Source organism: Microcebus murinus, chromosome 18 (assembly GCF_040939455.1).
Source record: "Microcebus murinus isolate Inina chromosome 18, M.murinus_Inina_mat1.0, whole genome shotgun sequence".
NCBI lineage: Eukaryota > Metazoa > Chordata > Mammalia > Primates > Cheirogaleidae > Microcebus > Microcebus murinus.
This window is the reverse complement of record NC_134121.1, coordinates 11,451,128-11,473,551: the sequence shown is the minus strand read 5'-3', so window position 1 is coordinate 11,473,551 and position 22,424 is coordinate 11,451,128. Positions and strand designations below refer to the sequence as shown.

General features: G+C 44.7%; 1 protein-coding gene across 1 annotated transcript in view; it reads right to left on the bottom strand.

Moving 5' to 3' along the window:
- MYOCD (myocardin) overlaps positions 1-16,006 on the bottom strand; it is a 98,540-nt gene extending 82,534 nt beyond the window's left edge. The window contains exon 1 of the mRNA XM_012777447.2: positions 15,642-16,006. The gene's annotated coding sequence lies outside the window, so the exon portion shown is untranslated. The remainder of the gene's footprint in view (positions 1-15,641) is intronic.
- Positions 16,007-22,424: the final 6,418 nt, after the last annotated feature.

Sequence of the window (22,424 nt, the reverse complement as noted above, 5' to 3'; positions counted from 1 at the left end):
TCTCGCTCTTGCTAAGGCTGGTCTTGAACTCCTGAGCTTAAATGATCCTCCCGCCTCGGCCTCCCAGAGTGCTAGGATCACAGGCGTGAGCCACCACGCCCGGCCAGGGGCGGCTGTGTTCAATCCTGGGAACTGAGAACACAGTAACACTGACATAGAGGTGGAAGACAGAGCACAGAAGAGAGCAGAGGGAGTGGCCTGAAGGTGTTCGGACCCCCAAGTCCAGCTTATTTTCCCTCAAGCCCCAAACACCTTCCGGCCGCTCAGCTCTATGAGACACCCCAGTAGGTCTATAAATGTTCCTTTCTGCTCAAGCTTGATCTAGATTCCTATTGCTTGATTTTCTACTATTTGCAAACAAAGAGGTTCTGTCTGGCTGGTACTGAAGAGCAGCACCCAGTGGTGGCAGAAAGCCATCAGCACAACCAGGTAAAGCTTTGAGATTGACTTTGGAGTCCTGTTGCACCAATCAAAGACTCCTGGGGGTGTGGACCCAGTGTTTGCGAAGCGTAAAGGGGGCCAAAACATACACACCTGACCTGACACACTTGGCAGTTGTCAGGCAGGCCACAGAAAGCAGCGTGGATGGCTATTTGTGCTGTGTCCTCTCTACACTGGGCCAGGCCAAGATCACAAGCTCTGGACACAACAGGGCGTCACCCGGCTGAAGCTTCTCCCCTCGGGAAGGGCAGTGGCACCTGTTTATAATTTCGTCTTTGACTTTCCCCTTTTCATTGAATCCTACCCTAGGTTTAGCTGGCTGCACCTTCATCTACAACCCTTGACCTTGACACCATTGCCTTCAAGGACATTGTCTGGCACAGGCCTTTGGGAAAGCTGTCGGCTGATGGATGATTTTCTGGAAAGTAGCAAGTGGGTCCTGCTGCTTCAGGTCTCCTCCAGAGCCGAAAGCCGATATTGTGGGCACGTAGCACAGATACAAATCTCCACTTCTCACCATGCGGGTGGTCCTCCCACTTCATTCTTTTCTCTACCTGGCTTCATCTGATTCGGGGACAAAGCCACCATTCCACACCGGTGGCCTGTGTCTCTTGTGGGTCTGACACGTTCGTCTTTGGGGTACAGAAGCATCAGATCCCCTGGTAAAGAGGAGATGGGGAGGTTGACACAGTGCTGCAAGAACATGACATGGCAGGCCAGGTTACCCATGCCATTCCTGCCCTAGTCCTGGCCACGTTTCCCGCAAAAGGCTGAGAGCCAGGGATTGTTTTTGTGTATAGAGCTAATGCCCGAGCACACTCTGCTCTTTGCCTTCTGATTCCAGGTACCAATAATAACTGTTCCCTGGCCAAATGTGCCCTGTGTACTGTCGTATGGCCAAGCAACCACACTGACCAAGAACAACATAGGCTTGACTGTCCACTCATCTGTTGCTGGCAGCACCAGAGCGGAGCAGGTGAAAATGAGCATAGGATCACCGATGAAGCGCTCGACGGTCACAGCAAGGGACAAGGCTAGCCCAGGGGATGCCGGGCTGGCCTCAGTTGCCCTCACAGTTGTGCACACATGCAGGAAGAGGGTGAGATCAGGCACACACTGTTCTTCCTCCATCTTAAGGGGTGTCCTGACTCTGATTCCTTAAAGGAGAGTAAGAGACATTAATTCAGGCAGCTTCCAGTGCTGGGCATTCGGAGGGTCAGCACCAGGAGAACACAAAAAGCCAAAGAGCTCGGACTCAGAATTATCCTGCGGTTATTTCAATGATCGAGCCGAGCACACAGGCTCAAGTTGTTTTAAAAAGATGTCTGTTCACACAAACACCGCGAAGCTATTCTTTCCCTAAGCACCACACTCTCAGTTTGTCAAAACATTTGAAGAAGACTAATTCATGCCTCAAAAGGAATTCTCTCTCACTCACAAAGCTGCCAGGTTTGTGAGCTTAAGGCTTTCATGTTAAAATATCTCAAGACACTGGAGGGGTGAGGAACAAGAACCTCAACTGGAAATGCCGGGGGGCTTACGATGTCACCACGGGGCAGCATTCCGGATTTGAATGGGCTCTGGGAGGGTAGGATGGGGCAGTGATGTGGCCACAGCTCTGACCAGTTAGGTACCTGCGGGAAGAAGTACAGGGTAGTAGTCGAAAACATGGACTCGAAGCCACGGGTGCATGAGTTCGAGTCCCAGCTTTTGCATTTAGGGGTCCTGGGATGTTGTGGTAGTTCCTTAACTGCTGGGCGCTTCCGTTCCTCATTTGCGCAGTGGCGGGGTGTGACAACAGTCCTTCCTTACAGGACTGCGGTGAGGACCAAATTAGTCAATACGTGTGGCACCCATGGAGCATGCCCACAAACAGTGGGCACCAGACAGTTCTTGGGGTGCCCTACTGGGGCTGTGATGAACCTCACTGCACCCCTCTTTACGCTGGGGGAAAGGGGCGGATATGGAAGCGGCAGGCCACTCTGTCACCAGAGCTGTCCAACTAGGACAGCGGTTCAACTGCAGAGGGAGTTTTTTCTTCCATCACCAACAGGTCCCTGAAGTACAGAACAGAAACTCGGCAACTGACATAAACAATTTCAAACAATAATTTCAGAAGACAAATGGCTCCATTTGGGCACCAAGATTCCGCCCCGAGGCTTTCCCCACTTGTTTATGTGTTCCGTGGCGCAGAGCCATGCGTGAATTAAGCAGACAGCACGCACGCGCCCGGGTGGCGGGCGGGGCCCGGGGAAAAGGATCTGCCATTTGACCCGCTTTCCTTGAAAGCCGTCGCTGGGAGATCCGTGAGACATAGCGACACGGATTCACGCCTCCTTGTGTTCACAGGGCCGGGTCACCAGATCTGGTGCCAGGAGACCTGAGTTCAGGCTCTGCTCTACCATGCCCTGCGTGTGCATTTGGGCAGGTCACTAACGCTTTCCGGACCTTGGTTTCTCACCCCTAAAAAGGAGACGTTGTTACATACCCACCTAGACCAAACTACGACCGCTCTAGCAGTGATAAATCACTACACAAATATTAATAAGGTCAATGTAGGCACCCACTAAATAGCTGAATCAGAATTGATAATAAAAAAGAATTAGAGTTTGGAACAAAGGTTGCATTTTATGGGGGCAAAGAAATTCTCCCCAAATTAAGAGGAGATTCTTCATTCCTTGGGGAAATGGTTCTTTTTTTTTTTTTTTAATTTTGGCATATTATGGGGATACAGATTTTAAGGTTTGAATAAATGCCCATTTCCCCCCCCTCCCCCCAAAAGTCTGAGTCTCCATCATGACCATCCCCCAGATGGTGCACATCTCACTCATTATGTATGTATATACCAGCCCCCCTCCCCCCTCCCACCTGCCCAATACCCTATTACTGTAGTACCTATGTGTCCACTTAGGTGCTGCTCAGTTAATACCAGTTTGCTGGGAAATGGTTCTTGAATATAGATTTAAGTTCTTTTGAGATTCTAAGGTAAGCTTGTGGTATGTACTAGACCAGCATTTAGAGCATATATTGCCTTTTCTGATTATAAAACAAATGCATGTTCATTGTAGGAAATTTGAAAACTGTATAAAAGTTTCAGGATGGAAAGTGAAATTAAAACAAATTCAAGTCTGCAGGGTAAGCAATGCCTGCTAATACTACTTTACCTTTTTTCTTCTGATTCACATGCATGTGCATGTCTATAAAAGGTCTCTACCCTACAATTCCTCAAGAGTTGGGATTGCATTATATACACAATTTTGAAACCTCCTTCTTGCATCATAAATCTCTTCAGACCTCATTCTTCTTTGAAAGTACCATATTTAATGTGCATATTATATCCCATTTTCAATGTGTTCAGACATTTTTCCTTTTGTTGGACATTTCAAGTTTTCCCCCCAATTTTTCTGTAGCATAGATACCACTGCAAAAAGAATCCTCAAAGATAAATCTTCAACTCCCTTATACTAAATATATGCTATATATACATATGCATATGCACATATATAAATATAGGTATATTAAAAATATTTTAAGTGTTAGAAAATAATCTTGGCCCTACTGTTAGACACACGGATTTGAAGCAACCAAACATAACACTTGAGGAATCTTTCTGTCTCTGGAATACGTTCTGCAGCATCGGGCTCTAATCTATGTGTTAAGAATAGAATCTTCTGGAAAGGGTGGCATTTCTACTAAGCCAAGGGTTGCTCTGCTATCTCTAGGCTTCATTCTATCCTGTCCTCACAGCCAATACTGACTTAGACGTGCTGAATTTCCACCTCTCCAGTTCAATTCTTTCAATCTTGAAGCCGGCGCAGACGGCTACTACCTGCGAAGAAAGCTTTCAGCAGCGGGACCGTTATGTTGAGAAAGAAGCGGGGTTAAGCGCCAGGCATCGATCTGCCTCTCTAAACGGACTGTTCGTTTTTCTCCTGGGCTGCATGATTTCTCTTGGTTCTGCAAGCCCAGAGACCAGAGTTCTAGTTCTGGGTCTATTGGGTGACCTGGGCACAATTTCTTAACATCTCTGAAAATCAGTCACCTCATCTGTTCGACCAAATCTCACAGAGTTGGCAGGATTTTTTGGTGGGGGAAGGGGAATGTAATTCGCCATAGAAATATCAGGTGTTACACTCTAGCAGGCTGTTCTACCAGCTGCCTGTTCCCAAAACTTTGTTCTCTTTGGAGACAGCTCTTCTTTTTGGTTTTATTTTTAGACACAACAGTATTTTCAATTATAGGAGAAGAGGATTTTGGACTCTCAGTAGTGTCTGAAAATCAGCCACAAGCCTTACCTAATGCTTGTAGCCAGGGGTAACCTTGCTAAGAGCCAGACAAGGATTGGCACCTTCAGAAGCATAAAAAGACCCGATCAAGCAAAAAAAAAAAAAAAAGCACACACTTCTCTGGAGAACAAGAATGACTAAAAAGCCTTCTTCAAACATTTTCTTGAAAGGAAGAGAATAAGTGATGACAGGTATATAAAGCACTTTATAGAATGCAAGATAAATTTTATGATGACAATAATTATCTTTATAACTCTTAAGCACAATCTAGGGTGAGAAGAAACAATAATGGGCAGGAAATCTTAAGAGAGAATCATGAGAGGGTGATCGTTGTTATTTTAGAATCAATAATGATATTTTATAACAACATAAAATTATTTTGAAACATAATAAATTAACATACCATAGCATAGTAATCTAAACATTGAAATGAGAGTTAATATATAATTAATATGCACGTGTGAATAAAACAGCCACCATTTATTGAGCACATAAGCATATCCTTACACTATGTCAGGCACTTTTTATGTGCTTTTTCACTAAAGCCTCCAAATTTTCCAACGAGGGAGGCATTCTTGTTCTCACATTTACGAATGAAGTAGAGTGTTGTTGAGAGCTTAAAAGCATGCACTCGAGTTCACAATCCTGGTGGAGCCAGGATTGAACCCAAGTCAGCCAGACTGCATGGCCCATGCCACAATATATAAATTCAAAATTTCCAGCATAAATTAGTATTAGGAGTTGTGGGTTTTCAGTCTCTTAGATGAGAAGCAAGTTTTCTTGGCTGTGGTTTGAGTGTGAGAATGCTCTAGGATTGATGGGAATTTGAGAACTTCTTAGACCCCCAGGGACTCAGCCAACTCCTGATTTAGCTGCTCTCAGATATGGTATCTTTAGCTTGCCTGTGCCTCCATTGCTCCGTGACTTAAAAATAAATAAGCAAGAAACACTGCCGATTGATTTATTTTGAAAGTTATTCCTGATGATTATAGAAGATATAGGAGATACTAAATAAATATTCAAAATGAAGAATATAGGAAATAACATGAGAAACATTAAAAGTTACCCATAACTTCACCAGCCAGAGCTAATCACTTTGGGAATGGGTCCTTTGAGGCTTTTTTTTAAATGCATGTGCTATATCGCACTTTTGGAATGTGTATGGTGTGTTTCGATTCCCAACTTGCTGGGTTTAAAATTTTTCAGCCTTTAAAATATTTCTCTCTTTTTTTTTTTATTGCCTCATGGTAAAGAAATGAACCTGATATTTAGAAATTATTGATGTTTCTATGTGTGTGTGCATGTATGTGTTTGCTGGGGGAGGGTGGTAAATTTAAAACTGTCATCTAATAGTCTATAAAGCATAAAAGGCTTACAATGTATAATCAAATTAACTTTAGTATTCATGTCCTCTAAATCCTTGCTGAAATTTTTGTCTACTTGATTAAAGACTTATAGATATGTGTTTTTTCCCACCATTATTATGATGTTGTCAATTTCTTCTTATAATGTAGGCATAGATAGAAATTACATAGATACCAATACATTCTTGTTTTAAAAGATGCAAATGGTAAAGAAAAGATAAGACCTTTCACTCTCTACAACCCTGGGTATCATTGTAAACAGCTTGACTGAAGCTTTTTTCTGTGTATTTACATATAAATAATTTTTAAAACAAATGAAAACGTGTTGTCTGGTTGTTTCTTTAAAAATTTAAACATTTATCGGACAGTGGGCAGGTGGGAGGGGGAGGAGGGGATGGGTGTATACTCACATAACTAGTGAGAAGTACACCACCTGGGGGATGGACAGGCTGGAAGCTCTGACTGGGGGGGTGGGGGTGGCAAGGGCAATATATGTAACCTTAACAATATTTGTACCCCCATAATATGATGAAAAAAAAATTGTGTGTCTTGGAGATCTTTCCATGTCACTTCACATAGAATTTTACCATTTCTTTTTTGCTCTGCATTGTATTTCATTGTACTGCATGACATATGATTATTTAATTAACAGTGCCCCCACAGATGGACGTTTAGTTGTTTCCATCTTTTTTTAGGCTGGGCATTATAAACTATGATGCAATGAAAACACCTATACATACAAGTACTTCTTTAGATCAGATACCTTAAAGTATTTCAGTTGATGGTGAGGCTCATTTAAAAGTCAATAAAGATGGTGAATTTCTGTTTGTTAAGCCTTTACAGATGTGGTTGCTTATCAACAGAGTGTGTGTGCCTATATCTTCATACTTCACACTTGATGTTATCAATATTTTAAAATTTTGCCAATTTGAGGTTAAAAAGTGGTATCTTAGTCTTTCAGTTTGCATTTTATTGAATGCTAGGAATTGAATGTATTTCATGTGCTTATTGACCATTTTTTCCCCTTGAATTGCCTTTCTCTTAGATTGTTTGCACTTAATCTTATTGTTTATAGAAGTCCTTCTAGTAATTTTGTCTCGAAAACACTTTCAAGTATTTTCTTTCAATCTGCTGTTTGCCTTTTACATTTCTTTTGGTGACTTTTTTTAAGTAAAAATTTTAAGTGACCAAATATGTCCTTTTTTATCTTTGCTCTGGTCTTGGCGACATAATTGGGAAGCCTTGTCCCACTCTGAGATTATATCATTGCTCTCTGTTTTCTTTGAATATTTCATAGATTTCCTTAGTTCTTTAATCCATATGGAATATATTTTAAGATATATGATAAGATATCTCAATTCATTTACTTCCAAATGGATAGTCAATTTTCCCAACAAACTTTCATTATGTATTTTGTTGTGGATTTGGACAGCCACCATTATCAGAGGTTAAATGTATACATATATACATAAATATATATATGTATAGTATATATTTATGTGTGTATTTACACACACAATTCTGATCTGCTGGTAATATTTTTCTGTTTTATTCCTGTTACTAATTACTAGATATTTCTTATATAACTCTGTTTAATGTCTTAGGGCAAATCTCTTATTATTGTTGTTGGTTTTCAAAACTTCCTTGAATTTTTTTTCTCACATAAACTGAGGTTTACATAGTCAAGTTTCATTTTAAGATCCTGGGGTTTGGGGAGAATGACATGTATAATTCATAGATTAATTTGTACTAGAAACAAGTCACTTGGTAAGTCACTGTTTAGGAAATCACAGACAATAACAAAAATTGGGTATATGCATGGAGTTGTGGTTCAGAAAGAGATATATTAAATTCGCTGGGCAAGATGTGGGTTTATGCAGTGGGTGGGGTGGGGAGACAGGCGAGATTTTGGTTACAATAGTGATAATTGTCACAGTACAATGGAACAAACAGGATCATATCTAGCTTCTAAGTTGTTTAATAATTTTGAGCCTCAGCTTCATTGAGAAGATGTGGTTAATCACACTTGTCTCATAGCATTTCTGTAAGGATCAAATGAGATAATAAAAATGCCCACAGATAATAGGTCCAGTAACTCCTAGTCCTCTGTCTTTCTCCTTTGATGAGGTATCAGTCATATTTGGTAATAGGTGATCCTCAAATAGCAGACCACATGGAAGTTTCCAAAGGTATAAGCTTCCAATTGTTTCTCATTTTCCTTTTCATTCTCTACTGAAAAGGTGTGAAAGACTCATTGAATACCAGTGACCACTGGATAAGTCCCCAAAGTAACTCTGAGTTAGTTCTACTGTCAGGGAAAACTTTCATCGCCAAATAGAAGTAGGCCTAGGATTAGGTTTGGAACATTGTAAGTGTTCCAGAAATACTAGCTACCATCATGGATCATAAAGATTCAAATCCTCTTCCCACACTTAGGCATTTGCTCTAAATAATGAATATCCTGTAAAACAATCCAAAGGAAGAAAGATATTTTCTTCCCTTGCATAAAGGATTTCGTAGTAGTGTTATGCATAAAGGTTTTCTTAGTAGTGTTATTTTTAATATAAAAATTATAACTGGCTTAATTTTCTAAAACGAGTAGAAACATTTTAGCAAATTTCTATGCACTCACTTGGTGGAATATGACACAGTCTTTAAAACAAGAATTATGCTGCTATGTAGCAGTTTCCAAACTACTTATGATACTATGCTTACTGAAAAAAAAAAGGCTGAGAACCCATATAATCTGATTATAACCTTATAAAAATCTTTATGCATCTGGACAAGCACAGGAAGGGAATACAAATAATAATGCAATTTAAAGTGTTGAGAAGATTATTGTTTCATTAATGCTGAACAGCATTTTCTGAGTTTAACTTTCTTTGGAGCCTTTTTTTGGAAGCTCCAGACAGGACAATAAGTCTCCAAAAAAGAGTCGAATTCAGAATATGCTGTTCAACATTGAATAGCAAAAATTTCCCGGTGAAACTTTACCTCAGCCTGAAAAACCAGCCCAACCAGTCGTGAAGGAAACAAGATTGAATGGCTTCCTCAAGGGAGAATGTTTCTGGAAATTGGAAAGGCCGAACAGCTTATGGGGTATTTTCCCAGTCATTTCACATCGTCTGTGAAATGGGGATATTCCCTGGAACCACTTGACTACTTCTTACGAGAAACAACTGACGGATGCTCTGGCATGCTTAAGAGGCCAAGGGAAAGGAGGGGATTGACCACATAAGTAGAAAATTTACTTATGTGGGCATTCAAGCTTGGGCGCCGGGTGAGAGGTGCTAATCAAGATATATCAAGTATTTGAGAGGCTAGGTATCCATTCATCATTGCTATACTCACCAGGTGACAGCTAAATTCCCATACGTGAGAGAACCCAAAAAACATTTTACAATAGTGCAGTGGCTTAATTCACTTTCAATTCTATTGATTCTCTAGTGTTCCAAGGTAGTTGACTACAGCAAACATCAGAATGATTATACTGATAAGAGAAGTACTCCAATAGTAGAAGGAGAGAATTTATCTTCCCTCCCCTCCAGGAGAAAAGACATTATTTTCCCTTCAGTGGTTCCAGAGGGCATTTTGCTGTGCTCTGGAAAAATAAAAAGTCAGGAATCAGCCTTGTTTATTCTAAACTACTGGGAATAAATGATGCATTTTATTTTAATACAATTTGGAGGCCTCTCTATGTTTTATCTAAGAATAATGATTAAAATCTGGTGAAGTCAAGTCTGATTTACTAGCTATTCTGGGGAAAAAAAATAAGCAGTACCTGCTTAATACAATTGAAAATCTAAGTACTAAAGTCATAAGGCTGCAAAACTATTATTTGGCTAGAGGTTGCTGCTGTTGTTATTAACCCTATTTATGTCCACCAAAACCTTTCAGCTGCTCCATGCTTCTCTCTTGTGCAATTCACACGCCAGCAGGCCCAGTAATCTATTCCCACATTGTGACTATGAATTTCTTTCTGTAAAAGATCTTTTTCTCATAGAGTCATGGGGACACGAAGGCCATGAATCATTTTACCGACGTGGAAATGGAGAACCACTGAGCTGAGCTGACTTTCCCGAGATCGTGGAGTCAGAGACGGGCACCCACCCTGGCTCTGCCCACGGGACTGGGAAGGCAGGGACCTGGGAAAATGCACCTGCTGGCTCCTGCTTCCCCATCTGGACAGAGATGCAAGGTACCTGTTCACTCTCCATTAGATTACTAGCAACATCTCGCCAATTAGATGGAAATAAAGGAGATGAAAGACATTATGCTCCACCATCTCCGATTCAGGTTTGGCTTTTTCAAAGCATGTCAAATTCTAACCCTGGGGTGGAGCACTTGGCTTCTGCCATGCACTTCTACTATTCTACAGTTTAATCCGATTAGAGTGGAACCTGTTCAATCTAGTTCAAGCCAATGTGACAGAATCTTATTGACTGTTTCTGTCATATGCTGTAGCAGATAAAATATGAATGCTACTCTTCCTGGTTTTACAGAATTTACACTTTTTTTAAAAAGGATTTCAGGTATGCAGAATTGGATTAATCACAATCCTTGGCCCATGTCACATTGTTACACTATCCTCACTGATCTATAGATGACCCTCATTTAATTATTTGCTTAATAAACATGCATGCAACTACGGCCTAACGTAAAAAACACATGAATAACCTGTTAATCTTTGAGCTATTCCCCGTCTCCCAATTTAGCTTCTCCCACCCTGCCATGACTCTGAATTTTGTATTTATATTCACTCCTTCCTTTTAAAATCTAGTTTTAACACACATATACTCATATGCCTAACAATAAACAAATATTGTTTATTTTTATTGCTTTTGAATAGTCTTTGAGGCAAGAATAAAACATATTTATTCAACATGTATTTAATGGGTGCCTTCACTGCACCAAGTACTGTTCTAGATGCTGGAGAATAAAAGTAGTGAAAACAAGCAAACAAGTAAAAATTTCTGTCCTTATGGGCAAATAGTAAATAAGAGAAAGGCTTGGTCGGTCTAGTTGCGGTAAAGAGCTACGGAATACACCAGGGAGGGAAAGGTGGGGCTGGGACCTGCCATTGTGATTACGATGGTGGGGACGGCCATGGTCTGGGAGGAAATCTGGTACAGTCGGACTTGAGGAGAGAGCAACTGTCTCAAGCATGTGTCCTGAGCCAGATCTTGGATGCTCCTTTGGCTTTTAAAAAAGATTTTAAGTTACCATTTAAGAATTAAAATGCATTCATCTTTTAAGTTCTAGCTAATTGTATTTTCATACAGCAATGCTTTGATCAGGCATTTACAAAAATACTTAAGGCCGTTCACTTGGAAAAACATCAAATCTTAGGAATGGAAGCAACTTCGGAGATGAACCAGTCAAAATCCTCTATTTTGTAGATGACAAAAACAAAGTGTAAAGAGGTCATTTACATTGGAGACATATACATATATACTACGTATTATGGGAAAAGCATTCTTTTAGGTTAAATTATTTGTCTTAAGCTAGAAAATTAATTATTGGAGAAGGTAGGACCAGGGTCTGGGCTTCTCTTGAGCTCATGGTGGAAATTTCTTCAATAGTGCTCATTAGGGTAAAAATCTTGGGGATCAACCTCTTAGTCCAGCCTCAATTCATAAGAGAGAAAATTCAGTCCCAGAGATGTTGAGGATCTATCGTAAAGTAGGAATCAGTAGTCCTTTAGGTTATCTGAGGGATGGAGACGAGAGAAAGAACGGAGAGGGATGACCGGTCCCACTGAGATGACCCTAGCTCTCTCGGGAAGGACAAGCAAATGCCTGCAGGCATGAGAGGCCTGATTCTGGGTGCTACTGGGGCTAGAAGAACACAGTGTTGGTGTGTTCCACTACCTGACGTTCAGCCGAGTTTAGCCCCTGCTCTTGCGTGGCTGCTTTGCATTCACCTTTGGTTTCTTTTAGCTGCAGCTCCAAGTTCTGGAGCCCCTGCCTTCTGAGCACCAGCCTGCCCGCCAAGCTTATCTGGTCAGAGAACCGGAAGCGAAGCCCCATGTTCTTCCTCACTCTGGACTCCAGGGGTCCCGGGGGGTCATTCCCATGGCACCCTCTCCACATTCCCAGTCTTCCCATTTCATGCCTAAAATACAAGTTTTGCATTTTGGGGAGTCTTTGGGGACCCAGAATCTCAAGAGCTTGACAGGATATTGGACAGAGTAGCAGAGTGTTGACGAAAGACTGCTCGGATGGTAGGTAGGGTTGCCAAATAAACTCCAGGAGGCTCAGTGAAATTCGAACTTCAGATAAACTATGTCCCAAATATTGCTATGTATGCATTTAAAAAATGAATCATTGTGTGAAATTCAAATTGAACTGGGCATCCTATATTTTTATTTGCTAAATCTGACAACCTTGCATTATCGGGGGTGGGAGCGAGGTCATGGCAGTTACCGGAGTTTGCCTTTGCTTGGGGCTGTTCGAGAAGAGGAAAGACACAGAAGCAAAACAAGCATGATGGTTCTTTAGAAGCAAAACCCATTAAGGGATCTCTCTCTACTTTTGATCCTTTGTGTATGAGGGGTGTGTATGTGTGCACGTGTATGTGTATATGTGTGTGCAAACTACATATGTATGTGCCCTTGGGTTTTGTAAGACACGAGACTGATATTGAGAAAAATCATTGACAGCGACAGTGATTACAAATATTGAATGAACAACAGTGAAAAGATTATTGCATTTATGTAAAGTGACTACCCCTTATGCCCAACTGACACACAAACCAATCACAGTTCTGCTTGGTCACAGTCAACATTGATTTTCAGAGAACTATAAGGTGTCACCAAACCTTGACATTTACAGATTAAGTACCCAACACTCAGAGAGAGGAAGTGACCAACCAAGGATTCCACCGCACATTAATATTAATAATAGGCCGATATTTTGTGAGGCATTTCTAAGGGCCAGACATTGTTCTAAATGCTCTACTTGTATTTTCCCATTTGAGTCTCACAATGACTCTATAACCATCCTCATTATTCAGGTGCCTCAAGTGGAGGCACAGAGACTTACACAATAAGGTTCAAGGTCAGACAGCTAATAAGTAGAAGCAACAGCTAAAAATCCAGCTCGTCTGGCCCCAGAACCACACACTAAATGGCCTCTCAAATAAGATGAGTTTATATCACTAAACATGTTCATATGTGTAAACTTTCAGTTTGCTGCTGCTGTATAAATAATTTTGTCCTTTTAATCACAAGGTCACTCAAATATAGCGTACAGAAAGTTGGTCAGATGCAGTTGGCATCCAAGCAGTTATCTATTCACTTATAAACAAGCCCTGTCACAGCAAGTCCGTTGCTCTCATCAGAGAAGAATTTAGCTGCATTTATTTTTTTAAATATTTTTAATGAAATACATAATACCAGTATCTGCTATCAAAGCAAATATTTGCAGTGAGATAGAAACGACCGTATGGGTTGACGGTTTGAGTTGTTCGTGAAAGACGAGAAGAAGGAGAGGAGAAGAACAAGAAGAAAATAGAGAGCGAGAGAAATCAAAATGAAGATGAGGAAGACGAGGCCCTTATTATCCATTTTTAGTGACAAAGTAAACAAACCGAGCTCACTCACAGAGAGGCCCTCTTGGTACCATGCCGCCAGCCAGACCTCACGCCGCTGCGGCTCTACTCGGAATTATATCCAGAAAGAAAAACCAGCACCCTCAACATTGCATTTTCTAAGTTTTTACATTCTGCTTGTTTTTTTTCCCCTCTGTCTTTCAAGAGACTATCAGTCTTTGCATCTCAGATGACCAAACCACTTTGTCCTTTCCAGACGCCAGGTTGCCTGTTTATCAAAGACGAAGGATTAAGCACGCCTGCTTCTGCTTTGCTATCATCTTTTCCCCAGCTACCCTTACGACACAGAATCCTGTACAAGCTTGAAAAGAAAAGCGAGGCTGGAATTTTCTGTAGCTCAAGGAGAAGGGGCTGCAGGTCTACTTGGGAGACCCCAGGACTCCACAAATCTGCTGAGATGGGAATTGCTGGCTGCACAAAAACGGCCTTCCTTCTCCTCTGTACTTCAGCTGGAGGAAGAATTCCTTTGATAAGTCTGTTTTGCAAGTCTACTATCACGTACATCACCAAATCCTTTTAGAGACAATCCAGCCCCTCCCCAGCCTCCCACATTAAACTGGCAAGAGAGTGCAATGAATGCAGCTTCATGCAAAACAAATCTACATCCTCTGTTCTTCAGAAAGGTGGCAGTGTTGCCTTGCGGTTTTAACCCAATTACAAAGCAGCGGTGAGGTCTCTAGTTGATTAACAAACCAACCACCTTACCAAGGCACGGGAAGGAAAGGAAAGACTTAATCCACTGCTGGCCCGGGAGGCTGGCGACCTCGACCTGGAGCTTCAGGGGCACTGAGCTTTGTGCCGAGGCTCTTAGGTTTTCAACTTGCTTCAGCAGTGCAGATCCTAAGAAAATCTCCAGTTGACCCCAAAGACATCTAAAAACCAAGGGCACCTAAGAAAGTCATGGATGACCCTTACTTCCTCGCATCCACTTTTCTCATTTTCGAACCATCCACCCCAAGTGAAACAATCGGGTGGCCCTGCTTCGATGGGCTAAGGAAAACTTGGGTCTAGCAAACTATGCCAGCGTCTTCCTAACACCTGTTACTCTCACATCAGAGGTCTCATAAAACTAACCCATCTCCTAAGTAGAAGTTCTGCCGTTATTCAGTGGACTGTTAGCACTTTTATAAAACCAACATTACATGCAGAGCTACTAAAAACTCATTTCAGGAGTAAATGTGGAGATCCACACTGACCGTCTACGGGTGCGTGCTCAAACCCTTCTCAAGGAGCAGTTAGAGTTCCCATCGCTCCCTTCTACTCACCTCCACTCAGCATCTTTTGAGACGATTCTCCATGTGCCACTAACACAGAAATTTGGAGGAAAATCCTCTGTTTATAAATATCAGATGGTTTGGGAAAAATATTTGTGGCACTGGGCTTTCTTTCTTTCTTTTTTTTTTTTTTCCCTACAGTGATGTCATTTCAAATACTTGGTGTGCTCCAAATTTGCTATTTTTACTTCCCCCAAGTGACTTTTTTGGGAAATACATTTGTTTGGATTAGCTACATTTTAAGTGACCCCTGTACCTAATACACAGTGTCAGGTTCATCTTCTCAGCAAGTACAACTGATAGCACACAGCTCCCAGGCTTGAAATCCCTTATTTGTTCATTTTCAAAGTTTCTCCTTTTGGACGTACCCCCTCCAAAATTTCTATTCACAGATCCAGAGGAAAATAAAAATAAAATAAAATAAAGGAATTGTTGGCCTTTTCCCAAACGAAAAACCACATTCAACAACTCAAAGCATTTGCAACGGAAGACATTAAAAGGTCCCCAAAGTCAGATAAAATTCTTCGCTTCCAAAATGTGCTTTTGGGGAACAAAGTCGAGCTAGCCACGGCGGGCTTCGAAACATTCAACTGGAAAGCGGTTCTAGAGTGGAGAATGGCAGTAGAGGAAAGTGTAAGAAGGAATGCTAAATGCCTTAGCCCTACCTGATCTGAACTTGCTCCTAATCAGCAAAGAATGCTCAGACCCCAGAAGTGTCATGTTGACAGGCTCAGGAAGCCGCCGGTCCCTTTGCCAGACGCCCCCTGTTTTCCACCAGGAACAGGCTCTCGGGAGCCCGGCTGACCGCAGCTAATAGCCCAGAATTCATCCAACTCTCGGCGAGCTCCCCTGGGTGGGAGTACAGTGGCAGCCAGAGTCCCCAGAACACTGGCGCCTCCCCCCGCGCCGCGCGGGGCTAATTAACTCTTAGCCGGCAGGACCCTCCTCCTCCTCCTCCTCCTCGGAGGTTGGCCAGGAGCGGCGGCATCCCAGGCGTTCCTGGCTGATGTCATAGGCTGCCGGCGATTGCGGAGTATCGCCACCACGCCTTTATGAAGGTCCCAAGTTTGCTATCTGATACTCCTTACTACTGACAGGCGCGCAGCCAATCAGGAGCGGCGAGCGGCCCGGGGCCCTGCGCGGCGGGCGAGGGCTCGGGAGCCGGCTCTTAACTCTTTGCTGCGGGCCGCGGGAGGGCCCGGCCGGGACCCGGGCCAGCGCCCGAGCCGAGCGCCGAGGCGCGGAGGGCCGGGCAAGCGCCGCGACGCCGCGGCGGGCTTGCAGGTGGCGCGCTCGCGGGCGCCCGGGCTGGGCGTGCGCCCCGGGCTTCCCCGCCGGCTGCTGCCCGCGCGGGACGCGGCGCCCGATCGCCCTGCAGCCGCGGCCGAGGCTGCGCCCCGACGTGCGCGCCCGGGGGACGGGCCACGCGGGGCTCTTTGGACACAGGCCGGACCCCCTGAAAAGCAGCAAGGCTTCCAACGGACCGGACCCCCTACATTCCCTCCCCGCTGTTTGAGGGGCTCAGTGCACAGACAGGACCGGTTACGCGTGTCGCAGCTCCACGATCAAGACTTGGATACGTTGCCACGGAGAAAATGGAAAGCCTTTCACTTTTCTGGGATAAGCGTTTTTGGCACAAATCTGACTCAATGCGTCTGGCGATCCAGCCGGGACACAATGCTCCCACCCCCCCACCCCTCCCGGGGAAGGGGGGCACGGGGGAGGGCGGGGGAAATTTCTCGAGCCAAATACCCTACTGGGCTCTAACCAGGGAGGGGTCCTGCAGCTGGGGGCATGTCAGAGCTTTGGTTGGGGTGCGATTGGAAAGGTTCAAAAGCTTCTCCTTCCAGTGAGTCCCTCCTCTGGGGAGAATCCATTGCATACCCAACAGGGAGTTAATGCACGTTTAGAATGCGCCAGGTGTTAGTAGGAACATCAATAAATAAAACAAAGACGCTGGTCTCCAGAAGCTAGCTTAATAGCTGGCAGCACAGAAAATAAAAGCCACGCTCTATACGTACATAATATGGGTTTAATTTATTCACAACCTCATACGCACGTGGGCCCTCTGGTGTCACCTATTACATACATGCCTGCCTATGTCTCAGTACCCTGAACCCTGAAAAGATGGGTTGGTTGGTGACAGGTGGAGATCTGATGTGACAATAGTTCGTGGGGACAACCTGCGGTGCCCTCAGTCCAGGCCTCTGCCTCCATCCTCTGCTGCAGCACACACCTTGGGATGGTCACCCTGGATCTGACCAGGTCACTTCTGTAAACCGGTCTTCAGAAGTAGACAGCTTGCTTCCTGGTGTGTCAGGGCAGGGGCGGAGCAACCCAGCCCACGTTCCTCTCGGGCACCGCGTGCGCACAGGCTGATTAGGTGTGTAGGGGCATCTCAGTGACAGGCAACATTCCCACACACCGTGTGTTACTTTCCTATTCCTGCCATAACACATTATCATGCATTTAGTGGCTTGAAACAACACAGATTTATTATCTTGCCGTTCTGGAGGTCAGAAGTCCGCAATGGGTCCCAGGGGGGTCAAAATCAAGGTGTCAGCAGGGCTGTGTTCCTTTCTGGAGCCTCTTGGGGGCACCTGCTTCTTTGCCCTGCGCAGCTTCCAGAGGCTGCCTATGGCCTTTGGCTCGTAGCCCCTTCCTCCAATTTCAAGGCCAGCAATTGTGGGTCAACGCCTTATCCCATTTTATAGCTTTGTAACGCCCCTCCCCCACTTTCTTCTCCCTTCTTCTGCCTTAACTTTATTGTAAGGATAAACATCTTAATTGCAAGCTCAGCTAATTAGTGTCCTTAATTCCATCTGCTGCCTTAATTCCCCTTTGCCACCTGATGTAACACGGTCACAGATTCCCCGGACTGGGACGCAAACCTGGGCGGAGAGGGCGTTATTCTGCCTGCCACACAGAGAGACGCCCTCCCCCGCACCGCCCTGTTGCTCCGTGCAGCCCCGCCTCCTGGTCTTCCATGCCAGGAGGTGAAGTGGGGGCAGGTCCGGGCCTGCGCACCCACAGAGCCTGGAGGAATTCCCCCCAGCTTGGAGATGTGTGTGGCAGGGAGGTCCTCTGCGGGGAAGAGATTGGTGGGATAAGGAATATTGCAAAATTATCTGAGTAGAGAAAACTATTTTGAGCAACATTTAAAAAAAAAAAAGCAAAAAAAAAAAAAAAAAAAGCGAAAGCCAAACAGATTTTTATCCTGAAGTCTTTGGGGCTGAGAAGAGATACATGGCAATTTAGCAGAGCGTTATTTTTTTCAGTGAAAGTTGGGATGAAATCAGCTGCGGCCGGCATTGAATGTAAGGGTTTGCATGACCTGGATGAGTTGCACAGGAGTGAGTTGTTTTCCCTCTGCAGGCCTGGGAGAGAGAGAGAGAGAGAGAGAGAGAGAGAGTGTGTGTGAGTGTGTGTGTGTGTGAGTGTGTGTGAGTGTGTGTGTGAGTGTGTGAGTGTGTGTGTTGTGTGTGAGTGTGTGAGTGCGTGTGTGTGAGAGTGCGTGTGTGAATGTATATGTGAGTGTGTGTGTGAGTGCGTGTGTGTGAGTGTGTGTGAGTGTGTGAGTGTGTATGTGAATGTGTGTGAGTGTGTGTGTGAGTGTGTGTGAGTGTGTGTGTGAGTGTGTGTGTTGTGTGTGAGTGTGTGAGTGCGTGTGTGAATGTGTATGTGTGTGTGTGTGAGTGTGTATGTGAGTGTGTGTGTGAGTGTGTGAGTGCGTGTGTGAATGTGTATGTGTGTGAGTGTGTGAGTGTGTATGTGTGTGAGTGTGTATGCGAGTGTGTGTGAGTGTGTGTGAGTGTGTGAGTGTGTGAGTGCATGTGTGTGTGAGTGCGTGTGTGAATGTATATGTGAGTGTGTGTGTGAGTGCGTGTGTGTGAGTGTGTGTGAGTGTGTGAGTGTGTATGTGTGTGTGTGTGACTGTGTGTGTTGTGTGTGTGTGTGAGTGCGTGTGTGAGAGTGCGTGTGTGAATGTATATGTGAGTGTGTGTGTGAGTGCGTGTGTGTGAGTGTGTGTGAGTGTGTGAGTGTTGTGTGTGAGTGTGTGAGTGTTGTGTGTGTGTGTGAATGTATGTGAGTGTGTGTGAGAGTGCGTGTGTGAATGTGTATGTGTGAGTGTGTGTGAGTGTGTGTGAGTGTGTGTGAGTGTGTGTGAGTGTGTGTGTGAGTGTGTGAGTGCGTGTGTGAATGTGTATGTGTGTGTGTGAGTGTGTGTGAGTGTGTATGTGAGTGTGTGTGAGTGTGTGTGAGTGTGTGAGTGTGTGTGTGTGAGAGTGCATGTGTGAGTGTGTATGCGAGTGTGTGTGTGAGTGTGGGTGAGTGTGTGTGTGTGTGTGAGTGCATGTGTGAGTGCGTATGTGAGTGTGTGTGAGTGTGTGTATGTGTGTGTGTATGTGAGTGTGTGTGTGTGAGTGTGTGAGTGCGTGTGTGAGTGTGTGTGTGAGTGTGTGAGTGCGTGTGTGAGTGTGTGTGTGAGTGTGTATGCGAGTGTGTGTGAGTGTGTGTGTGAGTGTGTGAGTGTGTGAGTGTGTGAGTGCGTGTGTGAATGTGTGTGTGTGAGTGTGTGTGAGTGTGTATGCGAGTGTGTGTGAGTGTGTGTGAGTGTGTGAGTGTGTGTGTGAGTGTGTGAGTGTGTGTGTGAGAGTGCATGTGTGAGTGTGTATGCGAGTGTGTGTGTGTATGTGAGTGTGTGTGTGTGAGAGTGCATGTGTGAGTGTGTATGCGAGTGTGTGTGTATGTGAGTGTGTGTGTGAGTGTGGGTGAGTGTGTGTGTGAGTGTGGGTGAGTGTGTGTGTGTGAGTGTGTGTGAGTGCATGTGTGAGTGCGTATGTGTGTGTGAGTGTGTATGAATGTGTGTGTGAGTGTGAGTGTGTGTGTGTGAGTGTGTGTGTGAGTGTGTGTGTGTGTGTGAGTGTGTATGTGTGGTGTGTAGGGGAGCACAGTTTCTTTCTCTGAGTGAATTTGGGAAATGCTGGTAACCACAGCCCTCCTCAATTTTCCCATCGTACTGCGGAGCTGCTGACATTTGTCCTCTGAGATTTAACCCCCTAGGGCTTGGCGTATCTATGAACATAAATATGCTCATATAGAAGTTCATCCTTTCCCTCTCTCCAGTCAAGCATTTTTTCGGGGGGAGGAGGGTGGAATTTGGAGAGGATGCTCCCGAGGAGACCAGAGCTCCCAGGCTGCTGTGCCTTGGGAGGCCACCAGGCTCTGTCCTGCGATTCCGCCACCGCGGCAGCACTTCTCCCGTGCCTTGTCACCCTGTGACCTTCTCTCCGGGGCCCTAGAGTGAGGAGCGCGATGTAAGGAGAGACATGAGCCGATATCCTGGAGCGAGTTAGCAAAGTGCTCTGAAACACTCAGCATCTTGTCTGTAAAATGGAGTTAGAAATACTTCCCAGAAGAGTTGGGACATTTAAATGAAATGATGCATTTGGAGTGCCCAGAACCATTCTTGCTGGCGTGTTTTAGGCTTCTTTCCCTCCTCTTCCCCAACCACCTGCAGCCATTCATGGTGGCCCCAAGCAGCCCTGCACCCTTCCCCTTAGCTGTGGCTTTCTTTACTTCAGCGTTAGTTATCTGTGGCTGTGTGACAAATCACCACCACAAATTTAGCAGCTTACAGCAACGTATGCACTGGTTATCTCACCGTTCCTGTGGTCAGAAGCCCAGGCGTGGCTTGTCTGGGGCCACCGCTCGGGGTCTCACAAGGCTGCAGTCAAGGTGCTGGCAGGGCTGGCAGACTCCGGAGAGGCTTGGTGTCTTCTTCCAAGCTCCCTGGTTGTGGGTGGAATTCAGTTGCTTGCTGCTTTAGAACTCATAATGGCTTGCTTCTCCAAGGCCAACAGAGCATGTCTGTCTTCAGTAAGACCAAAGCCCTCTTTGATTGGGTCAAACCCACCGAAGATGATCTCTCTTTTGATTAACTCAAAGTCATATTAATTAGGAACTTTAATTATATTTGCTAAACCTCTCTAATGTAACCTAGTCAGAGCAATGCACCCATCACATTTACCTGTCCGTCCCATGCTCAAGGAGAGAGGATTAGCCAAGGGGCGTCACTCACTGGGGAGGTCACCTTAGAATTCTGTCTTCCACAACAGTGGTCCTCAGCCCTCCACCAACATGGGAGTGATTGTGTCTGTAGGCGCGAGTCCAAAGCACAGCACAAGGTAGTCAGCTTGAACTTTGACCCCTGGCAAACATCCTTTCGCAGGGGCAGCATGAGGTCAGCCGCTGGGTCCCAGAAAGGGCAACAAAGGGCAAGAGTGGAAAGCAGAGGGACGGCTCATCTATGTTGACCTCAGGACCTTCAGTCCTGCCCACTGAGGAGGCCCCTTCTTAGCACTGTCCCCTCAACCCACCAAGGACATCACTGTCTTTAGGGGGTCTCATGCTCTTCCTGTCCCCAGTGCCTGTTCCTGGCATCACCTCTTGTCTGTTTTCTTTTGCATGTTTGATGGATAAGCAACTTCAAGGGAGCATTTGTTCCTCTTTCATCCATTCATTGAAAATGCATCTAGGTTTGTGTGCTAGTCACCGCGGCACGTGCCCTGGTAGGCATGCAGTACGAGGGGACAGCTTTGCAAACTCCACTGAGTCAAGTGGGTCAGAGATAAGAGAAAATGTGTGTGGGAGGAGGGTTGCATGCAAGAAACTGGACGGCAGATGTCTTGTCCAAGTGGGGCAGCCATGACCTAGCTCTAGGTGACATAGCCACGTGGGAGGGAATACGGACCCTCATTGTCACACCCTCCTATTGCCCAAATAAACTGGAAATCCGGTTTGTAATGTTAAATGTATTGGCTTTTTAAAATGTGAACAGCTATAAGTAATTAAAAAATATTTTAAAACACTATCAATGAGGGGCAGATCCAGATTGTGGGATCTGAGCTTTATACAATTTGAGGGCCCTTTAAAAAGTGAATGCAAAATTGTAGATATGATCTTTAGTGCAAGAGTGACTATTCACAGAGGATGAGAAATGAAATCACAACTAACTGCAGCGTGGAAGATTCAGTTCCTTTATGCGAAGATCCTTTAGTCATTTGGCCAGAGATGGTAATGTAGAACTGCTTCCTAATTGCATCCTGGCTTCCACTTTCTGCCTGGAACTCTCTATGACTCCCAGCTACTCCCAGCACTCACCGGCTGGGGCAAGTGTGTGTGTGTTTGAAGTGGGGAAGGTCCTGGAGCCTGAGCTTCATTAACTTCACGGTAAATCCATCTCTGGGGCCGTTAGCACAGGTCTTCAAGCTGAGTGAGGCTCCTCTGGCACTGCTGTGACAGTTTCCTTCTGATCTCCAAGAGGTTCTATCTGGACTCCAGTAGGAAGGATGAAATATCTGTTCTACCCAGTTACCTATTTGAGGAATTACCTATTTAAGAAATGTAGCCTCAGCCTCTCAATTTCTTTCAATTCCAGCGATATT